Here is a 21,594-nt window from a genome sequence, read left to right on the forward strand (position 1 = left end):
CTGAACATCTACCTACAAAACAATGGTCTTTCATGGACATTACCGAAGGAAAGATCTTGAAAAGATTACTAAAGGTTTCTACATCAACATCTGTTCAGGCTCTCAGATTGGAATTTGCTTTGACAAGTTCATATGCAACAGCTATGGCAAATGTTATTCGATGGGCGTACAACATTTTGCACGCAAAGGAAGGAACGTTGAGATTCTTGTTGAAGACTGAGATATTTAAAACAGATTCTCGACAACTTAACTTTTCTAAGAACATGTCTGAAGCCTTTAAAACAGCGAACCTGACTGAAGATATTCTGTTATCATGGACAAAACCCCAGTTAAAACTTTTCCTGAAATGCTTTATTCCAAGACTAAGTTATGATCTCGACTTTATGCATTGTAGTAAGTTATCCACATATAAAACTTACATAGAGTCGTTGGAATATAAGCAACTACGGCCATACCTGGGGCTTTGCCTTACACATGGAGCAAGAAGGTCCATAACTATGTTGCGCTTAGGCATTCTCCCAGTTTCTACTGTCACATCTAAATGTTCACCAGGAGACTCCCCTATCTGTAAACTCTGTTTTGGTGGTGATCAAGATATTGTGCATATTTTATTTGTTTGTCCTCACGCAAGTGTAGTTAAAGCACGGGCTAGATATCTTAAGCCGATATACCAGAAATGCAATATTACTACAGTAAACAATTTACTAGCATTATGTAAACGACCGACTGACGAATGGGTTTGTTATAATTTCTACAAATTTTTAAAATCTTTTTTAAAACTATATTGATTATGCTTATATTTTGTAAACTGTTTTTTTAAATTTGTGGTCCTCAGCTGAGTACCAAAGCAAATAAAAAACTTTTGACTTTGACTTTGACTGAGTGAAATAGCTATCTATTGTTTTCACACGACTCTGAAGATATACTCTTTATTCTGGAGGGAGCAAAGTTGTCATGTTTATGCGGTTGTCAGAAGCTAATCCCTTCTTGTCTATTCACGAAAGTTAACTCATTCCTGTTCACTCGAGAAAGTTTCTAGTGACCTCTGAGCTAGCTGGCATTCATAACTAAGTATAACATATTCAATAGAGACCTACTTGACCTCAATCCTACGTCTAAACTATTGTTTATGTTATTCCAATGTGCAGAGCCTATTGGGAATATAGGAACTACACTATAGCAGCCAATCACAGTGAAGCTCGCGCACGCCACTTAGGCTCCGCCCAGATATCGAAACTTTAAATTTTTTTATTTCTCAGAAACTACTGAACGGATTTAAACCATTGTTAACAAGATCGCTTTCTGACCTAAGCACTACCTTTATGCCAAATTTGGAGTAATTCCATTCAGTAGTTTCAGCTGTAGCCTTGTACGAAGTTTTCCATGGGAAATTGATTGTTTGACTCTTATTTTTTTAAATTTCTCACTGAACGGATTTACACCATTTTAAAAAAAGGTCACTTTCTGAACCAAGTTCTACCTTTCTTCCAAATATGGGGTAATTCCGTTCAGCAGTTTGAGCTGTAGCTCGTCGCAACATTTCCTATGGAAATTAACATGAAGAAAACTACTTTTGGGACCCCCCCTTTTTTTTCAAATGATGAATCACCCCCAAACTTTCAGGATTGGAGCTGACCTGGCTAGAGTTTTTTTGGGAGAATTTCAGGAAGATTCGTCAAACGACCCCAAAGTTATTAGTAAACCAAAAACTGCTTTTCCTGTAGAAACTAGATTCTAACTATAACTACCTACTGGCGACTGCCAGTAGGTAATATATTCCATCTCCTCATTATTAACATACCTATTTATTTTCTTTGGTGATCCTCAAATATTAGCAATCTTTCACTTAAATTTTCTACTCACAGGAAGGGATTACTACCCCTACCTGTAATGGCAATTGTCCCTCTCTTTTTCCTCTTACACTTAGCAAATGAAAATATTTTCATATTGTTATACTACTTTTCATTGGTCAGTTTCTTTTAACCCTTTAATATCCTCCTGATTACAAGCCTAATCTGGTATTGGTGGCATAATAAGTGCTGCAGTCCATTAGTGACGCTTAACGTATAGGCCACGGGTACACTGCTGCCATGTACTAGGGACATATAGGTAGGTTAAAGATGCCAATCAGCGATTAGCCAAGGTGACGGGCCCGATTCACAAGGGTAAACTGAGATGAAAGTCTAACTTTACGACTTTCGGTATTCACAAAGGGCATTTACGAGTCATAAAGTTAGACTTTTGTCTCAGTTTTGGTCTCAGTTAAACTTAAGACCAAAACTGAAGTTTAACTGAGACAAAAGTCCAACTTTACTATTCGTATATGCCCGTTGTGAATACCGAAAGTCGTAAAGTTAGACTTTTGTCTCAGTTTACCTTTGTGAATGGGGCCCTACATGTTTTGGGGGTTATCAGAGGACATACACTGCTTGCTGGGCGTCAGTGCCCCAGTGTTCAGAGTCAGTAAACTATGACTACATCTTGCAAAAATTGTGGGTGATCCTGCAAAAAGAGAATTTCCTCACAGCTGCCTTCTCAGTGATTTGTTTATGTGCATTTTCTTGTTGCTGATTGAAGGGGGGGGGCACAACTGGAGGCAGTAGTTGTGATTAAAGGTGTAGGGGGTGTGCCTCTTGATCCATTATCCTATGGATTGTGAGGAACGGTGTAGGGGGTGCTAGCCTGTGCCCCTTTATCCATTATCAAACAGATTGTCCACTGCTCGTGCCTGGCGAGTTAATACATGTGGCAGTTTATTTTTCAGATTTGGCGTGAAATTTCTGTGTTTTTAATGTGCTTTGGTGGGAAATCTATACATTTTATGTACGACACTTAGAGTGACACCTTTTCTGACCAGACCTATGCCTCAGCATAGATGTGAAAATATTAATTTCTGGAATTCTGCCATTTTTGCCATAAAATGATTTACAGTATCCCAGAAAACCGTTTTGCCTCCTCATAATTTTGCTTCTTGTACCTGGTGTGTTGCTTAGTTGTTATTGCAGGTGCATAATGAATGTGATGTAAAGGGCTTAGAGTGTTTCACTTTTTTGTACTATGTTCTCCTGTGGGCCTAGTTGTCTGTAAACTACTGGATGATTTGAACTGTGTGTGTGCCTGGGAAGAGTAAAGAGAAATAGCAATCGAACATTCAGGTAACTTGCTCTTCTCTCCAATCTTCCAATGAGGCAGTAGTATCCAACATGACACACACTTAAAGAAAAAATAACTGTCACCATCCCTGGCACACCCAACAGGGTGGAGATATATATACAAAAAATTACACAGCATAAGAGCAAAGAGCACTGTCACTTTAACCTACTCATGGTGGGAGGGAAAAAAGAGTAAAAAAAACACACAAAATGGTATTTAAACAGTCATGTGATCTCTAAGCACAACATGTGATCAAGGCTCTGCGAAGTTGAAACGTTTAATGGCTGACTTACCAGAACGAAAATAAATAAGAATTTTTAAATGCAGAATTGTGGTCCGTGCTCCTTCTTTCTTGAATCTGAAACGCCGAAAAACAGCAGCAGTGGTGGTGGAGTACTCGAATATATATAATCACTGTTATCTGGGGAGCAAGGCGACTGAGTTTGCCGAAACGCGTCTGGATCGGGGCACTCTACATTCACTTTTGAAATGAAATAAAAAGATTTTCTGCAACTCGCATACCGGAGTGAAGTGTCCGTTTCTCCTCAAAGGTGCTGTTTCTAACGGCAAGCTTGTTGGAGCGTTGATGGATATATATATGTGGCCATGTGATCAAGCTTTGTGAAAGGCGAAACGAGTAATGGCGGCTGGCTTGCTGGACGAAATAAAGCACCTTGACTGAGCACTTATTCATGGGTCTGCTCCTTCGTCATTTGGAACTGGGCTGGGGCGAGGTCTCGAGTCTGTTGGCGAATTACTTTCATATATATATATATATATATATATATATATATATATATATATATATATATATATATATATATATATATATATATATATATATATATATATATATATCTATATTCACTGAAAAAACCATAGGTTTCACACCAGTTATAGTTAGGAATTAGCATTTAAAAAACCTATTAAATTCACTGAAAAAACCATAGGTTTCACACCAGTTATAGTTAGCTGGAAATTTTACTGACATAAAACCATTGAAATTCCCACGTAATAGTTAGTTGGACTCACTATAACTTGCGCGCCTGCAATGCACTGCTGATGACGTCACATATTACATCACTCATGACATGGTCAGTGACATCAATCAATGGTTTTGTGCGAGTAAAATAAGGTTTTGTAAATGCTAATCCCTAACTATATATGGTCTATAACCTATGGTTTTTTCAGTGAATTTTTAAGGTTTTGTACATGCTAATTCCTAACTATATATGGTCTATAACCTATGGCTTTTTCAGTGAATTTCAATGGTTTTTTAATAGCAAATATCAAAAGCTGTAAAATGTATTCTTATTCTAATTCAAAAATATATTTTATATTTTTGTAATATAATTTTTTTATTTATATATTTTTTAATTATTTTTTTTGTTTCGCTGCCTGTCCGCGAACCAGGCAGCTTCCCGTTAGCTTCATTTTGTTCCGCGACCCGGACCACGAACCGGTAAACGTTCCGTTAGCGCAACTACCGCGTTAGAAAGCAACATCGTGACGCGTCGCGTAAGCGCGACGTATCGCGTTACCGCGTAATGCGTCTTATGACGCGCCGCGTTAGCGCACCCGGAAGCGCTCCGGAACGCGAACCGAGGCATGAAGCGCAGCGCCCCGGAAGCGATCCGGGGCGCGGCGCGGAGCGCGTAACGTAAGCATAACAGGTCATGTGACTTGTTTATAAAACTTTTCATTGGTTCATTTTACTTTTGGTTTCCTAATGATGGAAGGCTTGGTCATATGACCTAAAAATAACACTTTTCATTGGTTTAGAAAATTTTTTTCCCAAATGATGAACGCCCCACCTTTTTTCCTCACTCTGACTTTCATTTTTATGAGAGAAAGACCTACTTTGAATACCTTAGAAATGGCTTCATTGATTGCTGCAGCTGGTGGACCCCCACCACCACCACAACCTCCTAGGAAGAGAGGACCACCTCCTCAGGTCATCCTACAACAAGAGGAGGAAGAAGAGGAAGAAGAGGAAGAGGAGCAAGGGACAGGGAGGTTTTTACCTGAACAGCCAAGGAGGTCCCATGTTAAAGAAAATTATATTTGGCAATTTTTTTCATTTCCCCAGGGACAAAAAAAGGTAAATGCCCGGTATGTTACCTGCCTGATCTGTAAAAATGAACTGTCCAGTGGAACAGAAAAGAAATACAGTTATGGTAATTATACCATGCATCGCCATATGGAAAGGTGGCACCCTATAAATTACAGTGCTGCACAAGTACGTGATCTGGTGGATAACCCCCGACCTGTGGCCAGTACATCCACCAATGAAGAGGCAGTGACGGGACCAGAGGCGAGGGAGATGGTCCCAAATACCCAAATGAAATTTGGCAATCTGAAGCACGTATGCAGTTTTTGTGGCCAACTGATTTGCTTCAGAGAGAGCAGCATAAATGTAATTAATAAAGCAATTGACAATCACAAATGTGCAAAACGCCCCAGAAAATAAATTATCTTTTTTTTTTGTTGCTCCTGTTGAGCCCTTCATAATGAATCATTTTTGTTTCTCCCCCATCAAAAAAACAAAAAAAAATATAAAACCGTTCGGAAAAATAATTAAAAAAATATAAAACAACAAAAAAAAAAAAAAAAAAAGTTCTTTTCAGAACAACCTCCCCTTTATAAGAATTTGCTAGAATGTTTAGCACTCAGACAACCTCTATTTCTTTTGGTTCGCTTCCCGGTTCGCGCGCCGGTACGCGAACCAGAAGCAAACTCCCAAATTTTTTTTTTAAAACAAAGAAGAGTAAGTAAACTGAGAGTAATGTTAAAAGAAAGACAGTTAGAGGGAGTAACACAGAGATACTGTTTAAAGAGGGACTGAGAACAGGAATGGAAAGAGTAGAGTAAAAAAAGTAATAGAAAAAGGAATGAGGGAAGTAGCAAAGGCAGGAAACTGAGGGTTAAAGAAATGAAGCAGTGGAACTAATAAAAGTTAAATGTAAAAGAGATGTAACAGAATGAGTACTAAACACTTACCTTATAATTATCGTTAACTTAGTCACGTGTTATTTTTATACTTTCAATCTGTGAATGAGAGAACAAAAATTTTAAAATTGATAGAAAGTAGTAAAAGATGAGTGAGCATGAGACAAGATGAGTACATATTAAAAATCACAATTCAAAGTACAGAATTAATTATACATATTAAATGGTTTATTTTTGCTGTTCTCAGAATATATCAAATTTCACTGAAAACAGTGAGTTGAAGGTATTCATCATATAACAGCGGGGAAAAAAAAACACAATCAAAATGATTGTGTTTAAAAAACCCATATAATATAATCAATCAGAAATCAGAACTCCTCAAAAGTAACTTACTTTCCATGACGTCAAAGGATGTCCTATGAACAGCTTATACTCTGTTGTGCTGTTATTATTTTCTGCCCGCCACTTTCTGAAAGATAAGCTCTATCGTTTTAAGAAAAATGAGACATACAAAGCAATTTAAAACAGCACACTAAATTACAGCAACACCTAGAATCATTATAATCCAGTTACCTACCCTAAATTCTCACTTCTGAAAACAAGTCAAAAGGCAACATTGCTTCATAGTCAAATTCTAATCATTGCCGAAAGACCAGCCTTTTTTAAATTTCGAATAAGCTGTGTAATATCTTGAAGTTGTTAAAGGACCATCATGTCATATAATAGCTGCAGTTACAAATGTTCTTCCTGAAATCGACGACTGTGCAGCCAAAACATTTTTAATTAGACTTGACAACTTATTTACATCCGGTTTATATAGTTGGAATTGTAAAATGACATTTCACCGATAAGTTTCTATAAATAATGTAGTCAGCATTACAGACTTACATCACCTCTACTCCTTCTTTTGATCTGCTGCTTGAATTAGCTTATTAAAAAAAAACAATTTTCGCTCTGTGCTACACTTATCCACAAGGCTATATAGTGTAGGAGCTATTAGAACCTCTTGAAATTCCTCAGAACAAATCCCGAGATTCCTTTCCTAAAATTTTGGTTGTAAGAACACCAGGTAAGAATTTTGAAGGTGAAAAGGCAATCTTTTTTGAAAGTTAAAACAGAATCATTGCAGAATGACCAGCCATTTCCAGACTTCAAATAAGTTGTGTAATGTCCTGATGTTGTTGAAGGACCCTCATGATATATAATTGCTGCAGTTAGAAAAGTCCTTCCTGATATTGACAACTGAGAAGCCACAACATTTTTAATTAAAGTTGTCAATTTTGTTCCATCAGGCCTACATCGTTGGAACATTAAAATGACATACTGGCCATATCTTCGTATAAATAATGTGGACAGCATTGCAGACTTACATTGGCTACACTCCATGTTTTGATCGGCTGCTTTTACTAGCTTATTAAAGGATACTGATTTAGTGTCTGGCAAAGTTAAATATATACATCTTTCTGAGTCTACACTAGTAATACTTGATAACGTACAATTCGAGCAGTCATGCTGCCATTGATAAGAAAGGCCAAACAGATGATCTACATCTACACCTTCATCTTGCAATACATTAAGCATATACATTAAAAACTCCTGGCAATCTTGCTGAATATTTTGAGAGAATTGTGTTTGACCTGAACATTCGTCTAACAGATTTCGAATTTCAGACACACTTTCTACTCTTGCTCTTTCAGCACTACATTTCTCTAACACAGAATTCAACAAACAACAAAAACTTTGATCCAAATTGATCACAATCTGTTCTTTTAAAGTTTCTAGAGAAAAGACAACATTAACCGCTACATTAGCATAGCAGTTCACACCAGAACTATTTTCAAATTGAAAACCAACAACATCTTCAACAGAATTCATTTTCTTTCTGCTTACAATTTTGGGTTCATCGACTTTTGGTCTTTTTTCTACAACCTCCCTACTATAAGTGACATTTCTTCGTTTCCGGCCTACCACACGTTTCTCAAACAAAGGATATTGAGGCAAATGTGGCGCATACTCTCTTCTTAACCTATTGTATTCCATAACACAATCTAGATCCGCACAAATGTTTGTGACATCACACTCAATCAAGTACAAACCAGATAAAGTTCTGACTCGTGACAATGCTACATAAGCCATACCCTCCTTGAACACAGAACTGCCAATATTCACCAAAGCACTGTCTACACTTAAACCTTGTGATTTATGGATTGTCACCGCATATGCGAAGCAAACAGGAAATTGCTTACGGCAAACATATAAGTCTTTTACAAGCAGAAACCTAGCTGTGCAACGACCAATTAGCTGTACTTCCTCAATGCCATCAAATTTAATTTTTAAAAATGCAATTCCATCCCTATTTCTGTATTTCTCAAAATCAACAACATTACCCATTGATCCATTTACCAGACCTCTTTCAACATGTAAATTTCTTCTCAAAATGATACGGCAATTTAAGCACACATTCAGAGTCTTTTCAAAACCAGCAGTTTTAGATATAGTCTTCTCTAATGAATCCAATTTAGATTTCAAATTCTCAGACAAAACAATTGTTGCACCCATATGCTCTATTCTGTCAATAGCTTCCAGTTTCACAATCTCTTGGTTCTCTAAATTCAACATTTTGTTGTTGAAGATGGAACATTCTGCAAGAGTTGGCATCAAACATATTCCAGATTTCTTCTCAGTAATTTTATGAAAAATATTCTCTGGCAGAACGTCTTCTTCTGGAAACAAATTTGACAGTAATCGTGCATGTAAAGCTTCTTTCCCACGCTCAGTCACTTTCCCGATTCGAACATCTTGTAGAATATTCTTGTAATCTTCATCCTTCGCCTGACGCATATTTTCACGAAGCTCAGCATAACTGAAGTTTAACCATATGTTAAAGTTGCCAATGCTCCCTAGGCACTTCCTGGTATCTTCATGCGTAAGCAGTTTAAACACTGGTTGTCCTTTCACTGGTGTCAGCTGCAGAAGATCACCGAAAACAATGATGTGCTTGCCACCAAATAACACATCATACTCTGTTTTAAGAACTTCCTGCATTCTCAAATGCACAAAGGCAAGCATGACATTGGAAACCATGCTTACTTCGTCAATGATAAGAAGTTTCATCTTCTTCAGGACTCTAGATACTTCACAACAAGCATCTCCCGATAACTTGTGATATTGTAATTTGTTATCATGCTCCACTGGCAGCATCAGTAGCCGATGCAAAGTAATACCTTTAATGTTATGTGATGCCAGACCAGTTGGAGCGGTGACAACACAAGACAGCGATGACTCAGTCCTTTTCTGCAAATAACATGAAATTGCTTTAATGAGGAAACTTTTTCCAGTTCCTGCTTCTCCACTCACGTACAATCGGATAGGCTTCAACGACGTACATGAGCACTGTTTCTTCTCATGACTTAATCCATGATCAATTTGGTTGGTAACTTCGTCATATATTTTCCTCTGCTCAACGTTAAGTTGTCTTTCTAAATCTTCTAAGTTAACCACATCCTCCTGAGCATGTGCCATGGCTCTTTCCACTTCAATCATGGCAGTGGCAGCTTCATTTTCAATAACTGGTCCTCCTAGTGGATCCTGACTCAATGAAACTTGATTTCTGCATTCAACATTTCTAGATATTTTGGGAAAACAGGACATTCTATGGACTCCTTGGCTGCATTGAAAGAGTCTTCGTAACAGAGGAAATCTCCAAGCAGTTCCTCTTCTGCACGCCAAGGCTTGAAAAGTTGCAAAAGAGCTAAATAAAAAAACTCTTTTCTTTCTGGAGATTCGCAATCCAATTTTCGATGATTTACCAATAGACATTTTTTTTGCTTGACCAGACATCCCTCACTTCCAATTACAGCATACACTCCTTTATCAATATCTTCTGTGATGTTCCTCTTGAAAATGTAATTTTGTAGAACCTCATACAGACAAACATTCTCCAAGTGACTGCTTCTATTTGGATAATATGTATCCAACATGTTGGTCTTCAAAATATTTGTACTGCTTGGCTCCTTCTCCGCCAAATACTCAATTTCCCGTACAGGTTTGAGAACTCGATTACGCGTTGCAGCAAGACCAAGACTTGCCCAAATGATACTCCTAGATTTGGCATAGAGACTTGCTGAAGATAACCGGTCAGAACATTCATAAGCTCCGATTTCTCGATGCGACAACATCTTCAGACTGAAACTGTACAACTTCTTACTGAGGCTCTTTTCATGGGAAATGTCCTCCCACATATTCTTGAGTTCTGTCTTTTCTTTTTTTGTGATGTAAGACGTCACATACCGAGCCACGGCCATACAGTTGTCAGCCACAAACTGTATATCCATGTTAGCATTCCACATGGACAAAATCACTGGGTTGTAGTCATTGATGTTCTTGGACTCTTCGTTTCTCTTCAAATTGTATATATTTTTGGGTGATTTCCTTGTCACATTATGTCGCAGCGAAGACATCAAATTGTTCACTCTTCCTTTAGATATCACCAATTGTGGAAATCCAAAACAACATTTTGTGTAGTACTTGTTCTTGTTTCTGAATTTACGACGACAGTACTTTCCACAACGATGGCTTTGAAATCGTAAAACTTGTTCTCTTAGACTTTTGTCTTCCTTTGTCATTGGAACAGCACATGTAGAATACTGTTCTATGAAATTCATCACTAAGTCATCCGGATCTGTTCCAAATTTGGGTGCATCTTTGATCCATAGCAGCATATGTATATGAGGAGCACCTTGTGCTTGATACTCCTTTCTCCAGAAGAAATCCAACACCTCTCCAAGAGGTGGATTTCTCTTGTTCATGATGAAAGACATCATAGCTTCAAATCTATGATTGAAGTACCTGCATACATTCACTGGATCCAAAGAGCACAGTTCTCCGGTTGTCTTGAATTCAATATTTTCAATGTTTCCATTTGCATCTCGTAGAAATTCAAGTAAGTCTTCCCAGCCATACTCAGCACAGCTGAGAGTGAGGAACCATGTGGGAGTTCCTAAGTTCCTCAGCATACATTTTAAGTCACCATGACGACGGTACCAATACTCATTAGTACCACGCTGACATGCCATCAGATTAATCAGGTGAGAATCCAAAATACTGTCTTGCACATTGACTTTATCCATAAAGTCCCTTGCTGAGATATTTTGCAGTTGTAAACCACTTTTCAGGATGTGGTTCACTGCATAAGACAGTCCAGACAGATCACTTTCAAACAGTAGATGAAACAAATAGGGAATGCCTTGACGAAACCTAGGATCTTCTGCATACAATCGTAAAGTCCGGTATTCAGAAGCAGGAATTTGATCAGGTCGCTCATCATATCATCCTCCTCGACCTGTGGGAAATAACTGTGGAAAACACTGAGCTTCCAAACTTTCCTCCCAAACACTAATGGGACTCCCTTTGGCTGGTTTCATTTGAAACAACTCAATAGCATTCCCCATTACTTCCTTGGAATGCAAAGGATGAACACTATAATGTTCATATATTTCTTCATTTTTAGAGGCTTCTACTTTCTCAATTTGTCCAGCACACAATTCGCTGTCTTCTTCTTCACTTACTTCCTCTTCTGCTACACATACATTCTTGTAGTACTCATTGTTTTTTATCAAATACAATGTTGCCTTTTTGACTTTCCTAACATCCACTAAATCTTGCCAGATTTTCTTACTCTCTGTCGGAACACCATTAACTAGGATAACCAGAGGTTCCTCTTCCACTTTCTCTACTCCAATTGTATTAATGTTTTTCTTCAAATCTAAAGGCAAATAAACAACTCTTCCCTTTAATCCTCTCTGTAAATCTGATGGAGGCAATTTCCCTGTGTTTGGCTCCATTCGTACAATAGCCTGAAAGAGATGCACACTTTAAATCACAATAGATTCATAAGTATTTAAATCCTTCAATTCAGAAGGAATGTCAACCAATTCAAGATTATTATGAACCGCTCTAGCAGGCATCCGGTTTTGGTTTAATTTGTTAAAACAATAAGTACACATACGTTGGTCCGATCCCAAATCAAAACAATTTTCTACCATCAAGTATGTAGCAAAATCCTTCCATTCACTATTGTTTTCCATTTCACTTTTTGCATATAAATCCACTAACTTAGTCTGATTCTTATAATAAGTCCGTCGACAACACACACAAGTGAAATTAGGCCTCTCACTTGATTTCACCTGAAAGATGGAAATTTCTTTGTGAAACTTATCTATAGTAGAAATCTGTACACTGTCTTCCACATTACCTTCTTCTACTCGGTCAATTTCAACATTGTTCTCTTTACTAACAAAAAAACAGAACACAATTTCTTCACAAATATTTTTCACATGTTGCTCTGAACCATGCAAAAGAGCACTGTTCTAGCATATCCAAGAGTACGCAGAAGGTGAGGACTGTATGCAGCAGTGCAATGTACATAATTCTCCTCCAATGACAATTACAGAAGCCTTAGCATATCCATTCTCCCTAAACAGTCATAAATGTATATCATAATTATCATAGTGACTATGAAACTCTACCAGTACATATTGTGAAACCTAAATGACTTCAAAAAACGACTTTTTAAACCATCAAACAAGCAAATTATTCTCCCATATTCATGTTGAGAAATAAAATATTTATTTAAAAAAGCAAACCCCTTGTTGTCCTTCTCATAAATGTGAAAAGTATTTCTTTTTAAAAAAAAAAACGATTTTCTGGTCATAATTTCAAAACACAAAACAGCTCCTATGTACAAGCACACCCTAGCTGGCTTCCTTATTTTCTCCTATAAGCATACTAATCTCCTTCTAAATTAAAGGAATCTTTTCTCACCTTAGCACGATTTTTAAACACATCATGTAAGGAAATTAGTCTCCCAGATTCCTGGGAGAAGTACCTTAAAATTGTCTAGCACACATAAAGGCGTATTTACAAGGCACATGCACCAGGGGAAAATGACTTAAATTTGCAAAGCACTCATGAGGGTGTATTTACAAGAACCTTGCACCACCTTTAAAGTCACTTTTAAAATGGAGAAAATGACGTGAATGTGTCTCATAAGCCTTGTAAATATGCCCCCATGTTGACTATGTAACTCTTGCAAAACATATTGTGAAACCTAAATGACTTCAAGAAACGAGTTTTTAAACCAAGAAACAAGTAAATAATTCTCCCATATTCATGTTGGAAAGTGAAATATTTATTTAAAAAAGCACACCCCATGTTATCGTTCTCATAAATGTAAAAAGCATGTCTTTTTCTTAAAAAACGATTTTCTGGTCATAATTTGAAAACACAGCACACCTCCTATGTACAAGCACACCCTGTCAGTACTAATACTTCACATTATCTATAATTATAATTTGTCAAAGAAGCAAAATCTTTTTGGAAAAAATAATGAAAACACTTGACACAAAACAACATTTTAAATGTACAGCTAACTTCCTTATTTTCTCAATATACTATACTACTCTCTATCTAAATTAAATGATTTTTTTCTTACCTTAGCAAATGCTTTTTGAATTTCAAAACAGTCTCAGAAACACACCAATTTTTCTTTAGCAGAGCAAAAGGTATGCACTCCAGAGGCTGGAACCAACAAAGGCACTGAAATGCTGAAATTCATCACACATATCTCTCATGTGACCCAATCAAAACTCTTCCCTCACTTTTTTCAAATCAACACCCTTCCCACCTCTGCCCTTTCTGGCCTTTTTCCATAGCAACTACCTCCTGCCAGACCTCTCATGTTTACAAGTTCACCCAACAATGTTTCAAATGAACTCTGAACTCTCAGTACACCTGCTAATCCACTGCAATGTTTCTTAAAATCATGTTTTCTTAACCATTCAAATTACATGTTTCAAAGAACACATCCATGCACCCTAACTTTCTGTTTTCAGCAATGGAAATCCACCAATCACTGCTACTGAATCATTAGCACACAAACTCCACATTTTTTTTTCTTTACAACCTCCTACTGGTTCAACTGCCATTTCATTCCCACACTTCATCTGACTGCGGCAGAACCTCCTCTCGTCATGTTTTCTGTCTGGATTGTTGGACGTAGTTACATTCACTGGGCTCACAGGTATGCTGAAAACAGAAATTTACACAACCTCAATTTACAAAATGTGGAAATCAAATGGATTGGCCAAAGAGGATTGAGATGTCACCAATTGGTACCATTGGTGAAAACCTTTTTGCATTTGCCAAACCCTGACCTCATAATAGTGCACTGTGGAGGAAATGATTTGGGCACTGGCTGGAAATGCTCTTAAAGGACACCTTTGAGCAATTAATGGCACTTTTCCCTCAAACTGCCTTGGTATATTCCAATATATGCCAAAGACAGAAATGGAGGTGGTCCAATCAAATTTCTCCACAAATTGAGAAAGCGAGGAAGCATGTAAATAAGTCTGTTTCAGCTTATATGAGAGACCATGGAATGGGTGCCATCTACAACAATAACTTGCGTTATTACATGCAAGATATCTACAGAGGAGATGGTGTGCACTTCTCAGATGAGGGCAACAGAGTTTTCATACAAAATTTAAGACTGTGTATTGGTACATACTTATAAGTACCTAGAACTTACACAGAACCCAAAAGCTCTTTTCAGAGCTACCTTAACTATAATTACTCTTTTAAAATTTCGAATGTACCTTTTTTCCCTAATTTTCACTTATGTTCGCTTCCCGGTCCGCTACCCGGTTCGCGTACCGGCAGCTAACCGCGCGAAAAATTCAAACAATGGTTTTTTTTTCGACATATATGAGCCTCCTCAGCCACCCTCAGAAAACCTAGGGGGTCAGGATACATCTCCCGTGCCCCCTTATAATCATTTCCCCACAGTGTTTTTCCGCCATCTTGTGATTAAATTCGACTGAAACACAAAATGGCGAACTCCCGTTACGCTACCGGTAAGCTACCCGGTTCGCGTACCGGGACGCGCCTCTACGGCGAAAAATCGCAATTTTTTTTTTTTTTTGCCCCGCGGGGCACTTTAATATCCCCCTCATCAATCCTAGGGGGTCAGGAGGGTCTACCTTGACCCCTTTCATTAAATTCCCCCTTCGTTTTTCTTCACCTCTTGTCTCTCGATCCTACCGAGAGACAAGATGGCGGCCGTTCCGGACTGTTTAGAATGTTGACAGACACCGGAGAGCCAATCAGCTTCGCTTCGCGAAGTTCCGTTACGCGTCAGGTACGCGAACCGGGGCGCTAACCGGAGCGCTGTCACAGATATATCTGTTTTTAAAAACGTTAATTTCTCAAAATCCACTGGAGCACATATATTGAGACATAGCAAAGGCACGTCAGGCAAATCATATCTACAATTTTGCCAAGTTTCGTGTAAATCCATTCAGCCGTTCGAGCTAAAAGTGATTCCAACCGCCCTATGGAAAAATTAATGGGAAAAACGTGTTTTGGGACCCCCCTTTTTTCTCGGCCCCCCCCTTGACAAAACCCCCCAAATTTTCAGGGGTTACTCAGAAACAAAATGTGCAATTTTCCTGAAAATTTCAGCCAATTCCGTCTAAAAACGCCAAAGTTATTCGACATAGAATTTTCTGAAATCCCATAGGAAAAAAATCCTAACTATCATTTCATTAAGCTTTATTCGATTTTGTTTCAAATCATAAAAGCATACAGTTTAAAACAAAAACAGTCATAATTTAACAAACAGCATACATTTTAAAAGCAACATAATCTCAATATGATAAGTAGAATTAGCTGACCCGGTTGTTATTAATGTCTATAGAATTTACATGGTATGCACCCGCCTAATATTGACAATTGTTATATGGCGTGAAAGGGTAAAACTGAGGTGGGTTGCTATACTTAAAAAGGCTATGCGGAAAAATGTTAAAAGAGGGGAAACTGCGCTCATTTGGTGGGCAGGATCTATAACCCAGCTTAGTGTTGTGATCGGCAGTTTGTTTCCGGAAGGGGGTATATGATTCACTAGGATAAAAGTCATGTAGGTCCCAAGTTGTTATAGGACCATCACCTTCTTGGGGCTGCCAAGACTGGAGATAGGGAACAACTTGTCTGCTCCTAAATCTGATTAGAACCAGATCCCCGCAGATATCTTTTCGAAGGGGACCCAACCATCCCACTCTCCTCACGCTGACTATCCTGCCATCAAGGTTATGAGGTAAGGGTCTATTTTTCGATAGCCAGAACTTAACTTTATTTAGCAAATCGGTGGTTCTCTCAGATCCTAACTATATATACCTACTGGCGACCGCCAGTAGGTAATATATATATATATATAATTAATTACTATTACAAACTGAATATTAATTTAACTTCCGCTGTAGCTTAGTATATATGTTAGAAGTGGGTGTCTCTAGTTGGCAGAGGTATTTGCTTCTAGTCAGGGTAAGGGGATACACATTTTAGATAACCCCTGCTCACCCCCTTGGAAGCTTGGCAAGAGCAGATAGGCTTATCCCAAAGGCAATGTGTAACATATTTTTTACTCAAAACACATATTAACATAGTGATAACACCACAAATTGCGCCACACCAGTTTAGAAAAATAAAGTATCTTTACCTAAACCCAACAAGATGTAAAGGATGAAAATCCAACATACAGGTAGAAAAAAAGCACTCAAAAACAGTTAGTTCCAAAAGAAAGCTTGTAGAAGACAAATAGCTCCACCCAGGGCTATTACAGCATCGTGACAGTAATAACTCCAAAGTGCGGCCCCAACCCTGAGGTGCGCGGCACGGGCACGGAGTCACACAGACCCCCAAACAACCAGTACCTTTGAATAACGAAGTCTCTGTTGATGCACCGCGACGTGCAGGTGAGGCGTCGGTGCCAAGGTCAAAGTCAGCTCTCTGGCTGCCACGGGGGAGGTTTGGCGCCGTGTCGGCGAGGCGTCATGTCCGCTAGGAGTCGACGTGTCGAATCCAGGACAGTGGCAGTCAATGGCATCGGCAGTGAGGCATCGGTTCTGGTGAGGCAATGCAAAGTCGGCGACTTTGTGGCGTCACCTTCAACGGTTATCGGCGCCACGATAACAGGATGCAGACGCTGGAGACCATGGAGTCAATGCGAGCGCTGGCATCGGCAATGCCGATAACTGCAAGCGTCGGCAGGCATCGAATGGCGTCAGAGCTGCGGTGCAGCTCGGACGGTGCAAGCGGTGCCCCTGGTCTAGGTACCGGTCACGGATTCACAGTGGAGATTCTTCTTCAAGCAGGTTTCTCAGCAAAGTTCTAACCTTTGTCCTTTCCTTGGCAGAAACAGCAACTGTAGGCCAATCCCATACAGCATAGTGGCAGTAATCCTCCTCACAGCTCTCCAGGTCTTCTCCTTGGCAAAGGTTCCTCTTGAGTCCAGAAGTGATCTAAAGTTCTGGGGTTTAAGGACCACTACTTATACCCTATTTTGTCTTAGTTCTTCTTTCTGCAAGGGTCTCTGAGCCCAGTCCAAACCAGGTCTGTTCTTACTGGTGCAGTTTGACCACAGTGGGTGGAGAAAGCATTGTGTAAGGGAGACCGGCCCTATTCAGGTGTATGGAAAACTCTTCACCCTACTCTAAATGCAGTCAAGGTATATTCAGCTCAGCACTGAGTCATCCAGGAAGGGCCAGACACCGGCCCCCACCCCCAGTGGCTGTCTACAATGAATGCATACCCCCAGCCCAGACAGTCAATCCACAAACAGGCAGAGGCACAAAGAATGGTTAAACAAGAAAATGCCTACTTTCAACAAGTCGATACCAAAGGGGATGATGGACAGAGCATTGGAGCAAATCAAACACTCACCCCCAGTCAACTGATCTTGGTTTAATCCATCATTATTCTTTAGCTCACTCCACCACCCCAGTTCAGACATGGCATATGCAAATCAGTCTGACCCAGTGCCTCATGGGAACAGTCAGCCCGAACTGCCAAGCCATGTTTTCCCTGGACCGGAAACAAGCATCCTGGGACCTGTTTCTGGCTAATCAGCCGTCATCAGCCAGGCTAGCTTGAATCCAGTGGCAAAGTGAGCAAGTGACCCACGTCTGGGCATACCCTGCCAACGTAGGGCGAACAAAGAAATACCAAAGGGGATGATGGACGGAGTGTTGGAGCAAATCAAACACTCACCCCCAGTCAACTGATCTGGGTTTAATCCATCATCATTCTTTAGCTCACTCCACCACCCCAGTTCAGACATGGCAATATGCAGATCAGTCTGACCCTGTGCCTCATTGGAACAGTCTAGCCTGAACTGCCAAGCTATGTCTTCCCTGGACCGGAAACAAGCATCCTGGGACCGGTTTCTGGGTAATCAGCCGCCATCAGCCAGGCTAGCTTGAATCCAGTGGCAAAGTGAGCAAGGGACCCACGTCTGGGCATACCCTGCCAACTTAGGGTGAACAAAGCGATACCAAATGGGATGATGGACGGAGCGTTGGAGCAAATCAAACACTCACCCCAGTCAACTGATCTGGGTTTAATCCATCATCCTTCTTTAGCTCACTCCACCACCCTAGTTCAGACATGGCCATATGCAAATCAGTCTGACCCTGTGCCTCATGGGAACAGTCCAGCCTGAACTGCCATGCCATGTCTTCCTAGGACCGGAAACAAGCATCCTGGGACTGGTTTCTGGCTAATCAGCCGTCATCAGCCAGGCTAGCTTGAATCCAGTGGCAAAGTGAGCAAGGGACCCACGTCTGGGCATACCCTGCCAACTTAAGGTGAACAAAGCGATACCAAAGGGGGTGATGGACGGAGCATTGGAGTAAATCTAAAACTCACCCCCAGTCAACTGATCTGGATTTAATCCATCATCATTCTTTATGGACCATGTTGTTTCCAGTCCAGGGAGGACCTGGCTTGGCAGTTTGGGCTGGACTGTTCCCATTGGGCACAGGGTCAAGACTGATTTGCATATGGCTGGGTTCAAACTGTAATGGCATGGTGAGCAAAAATACAATGCATTCTGTCCATCAACTGTTGTTTCTACTTTCAACAAGTGGCATTTTCAAACACACAATTTAAAACGTTATACTTGTGATGGAGCAGATTTCATCTGCAGTCAGCCATTGTTTATTTTTGTGCTTCAGACAGACTGCATTTAAATTGCCACGCACATTTTGGTGCTAGTTAAAACACATGGCCTAGTCAGTCTGAAATGCTTGTGCTGAATTAACATGTGTTTCTGCAGTGTAGAGAAAAGTGGCCTTTTTAGCTTTGAAGATGAATAGAATGTGTTTCTCTCTTCCCAGCTCATCCCTTGTAATCTAAATTCACTATTTCTGTCTTAAAAGACTTTGACTTGTTGCATATTTTGATAAACATTTTCAGTTAAAAACACCTCTTTTTATAATGTGGGTGAATTATTAATGCACCAAACACTACACATGGGGCTAAATGCTTTTTTGCATGAAAAGCTATCTAAAACACTAAAGCATGTTGCTATGTGTGCTGTATTAACTGTGTGCGCTGTATTAACTGTGTGCGCTGTATTAACTGTGTGTGCTTTTAAAATTTACACTAAATGCATAATGTTGCTTTGTTACCCAGTGCACATTTATTTTGCATGTTGTCATAACTAATAAAAAAGCTACTTTACACTAATAGCGTGGGTAGGTAAACATTTATAAAGGGTATTAGTATGGAGTTGGGAAACATAATGGGCTGATTTACATGAAATTAATATTCTCTTTGTTTCTGTTTTGTTTTTGGGCTTACAATTAAATGGCTGCCTGTGAATCCAACAAGGCTATGACTTGCATTTTCAGAGAAGAGTGCATGCGCAGACTGTGGCAGCTTTCCTCAAACCACGAAGAAGTCAAGGCCTCTTTGTACTTTGAAACATTCTTGGGATTGTGCCAATGTACCAGTTGGCTATAGTATCCGTCCTGCTGCGCTGTGAAAGGAAGGAAGGAAAAAGATAGAAACATTTTTCCTAGTAAAAGTTGCAAACATATAAAATGTATTAAATCATTTGCGCTTCTTTTGTTAAAACTGGTATGCTCTAGAATATTCAATGAGTCAGTAAGGTTAGACCTCATGCCATTGTGGCTGACCAATCACGTACAAGTTTTCCTGAACAATGAAACATTTTTGTGTAGTCTGCCAAGAATATAAATAATGACCTCTCTGGAGGCGGGGTTGGTTTCTTGCTCATTTTGGCTACTAGGCTCATTAGGCTTCAGGGGAGCGTGTGAGCTATTGAGAGAAAGAACAGATTAGACCAGGCATGCTATGTGTTAGGTACGAGATCGTCACAGGTGCAGCCTTGGGCGTCCGCGGAGAGTCAGGTCCCTGGTGATTTTTTTTCCCAAAGTCCTGGCACGTCATATTTTGGCACTGCAGGCCACATTCCTTTGAGGTCTGGTGAAGGAGGGGCTGTTGCCCTTTTTGACACAGACAGAGATGCAGAAGAGCAGCAACAGATAGAAAGGCTTTTAGATTTAAATTAGAGGTAGGATGAGGGTTTTGCATTGAAAAATTACCTGAAAAAATGTACCGCTCCATCAGTTTTTGGTAATCAGAGTTAAATTAGGGACTATTTTCTGTGTGAGTGATTGATAGAAAAGAGTTTGCTGCTAGAATTTGGTGTGATATCACCTAGAAAGGGTCACACTGAAGGCGTAGCAAGTTATTCTGAGCTTGAGTGACAGCAAAGAGTTCGCTGGTGAAACTTTGGTCTGATATCACCTAGAAAGGGTCACACTGAAGGAGTATCAGGTTCTTCTGAGCTTCAGTGACAGCAAAGAGTTCGCTGGTGAAACTTTGGTCTGATATCACCTAGAAAGGGTCACACTGAAGGAGTAGCAGGTTCTTCTGAGCTTGATTGACAGCAAAGGGGTTCAGGGCGGCGTGTGAGCTCTTGAGAGAAGGAACAGATTAGACCAGACATTCTATGGGTTAGGTACGAGATCATCACGGGTGCAGCCTTGGGCGTCCGAGGAGAATCAGGTGGGCGGATCCCTGATGATTTTTTTTTAAAAGTCCTGGCACGTCATATTTTGGCACTGCAGGCCAAATTCCTTTGAGGTCTGGTGAAGAAGGGGCTGCTTACTCTTTTTGACACAGACAGAGATGCAGAAAAGCAGCAACAGATAGAAAGGCTTTTAGATTTAGATGCTAAAACTTTAAGTTTATGCTTTGACTAATTAATTAGGTCTGAAAAGATTTATTTGACTTATGCATTTATTTCTCTTAATAGGAGATTTTTGCTAACTATTTAATTATTGATTAGCCTTGAAAGACTATTTTCTTAGAAACTCTTTAAGAATTTTGCTGCACATTTTCTTTTCTACATGTAATGCTTATATGCAGAATGTAATGTGTTCTGTATTATTGCTATTGTTCCTGTTTTCCAAATTATGTAACCTGATTGATATTTTGCTAATGATTAAAGGGTCAGAGAAAAATTAACTTTTGACTAGAAAATAAAACCCTTTAAAATACTCAACAGGTCTCTTTATTGGCTTAAAATAATAATTGCATTTTTGACTGTTCATCTTTATTTAAAGTCAC

At 39.5% G+C, this 21,594-nt stretch overlaps 1 protein-coding gene across 1 annotated transcript in view; it reads right to left on the reverse strand.

The window, feature by feature from the left end:
* LOC147728108 (histone-lysine N-methyltransferase PRDM7-like) overlaps positions 1–21,594 on the reverse strand; it is a 679,729-nt gene that overhangs the window by 506,720 nt on the left and 151,415 nt on the right. The window lies entirely within an intron of this gene.

Source organism: Lissotriton vulgaris, chromosome 3_1, assembly GCF_964263255.1.
Source record: "Lissotriton vulgaris chromosome 3_1, aLisVul1.2, whole genome shotgun sequence".
NCBI lineage: Eukaryota > Metazoa > Chordata > Amphibia > Caudata > Salamandridae > Lissotriton > Lissotriton vulgaris.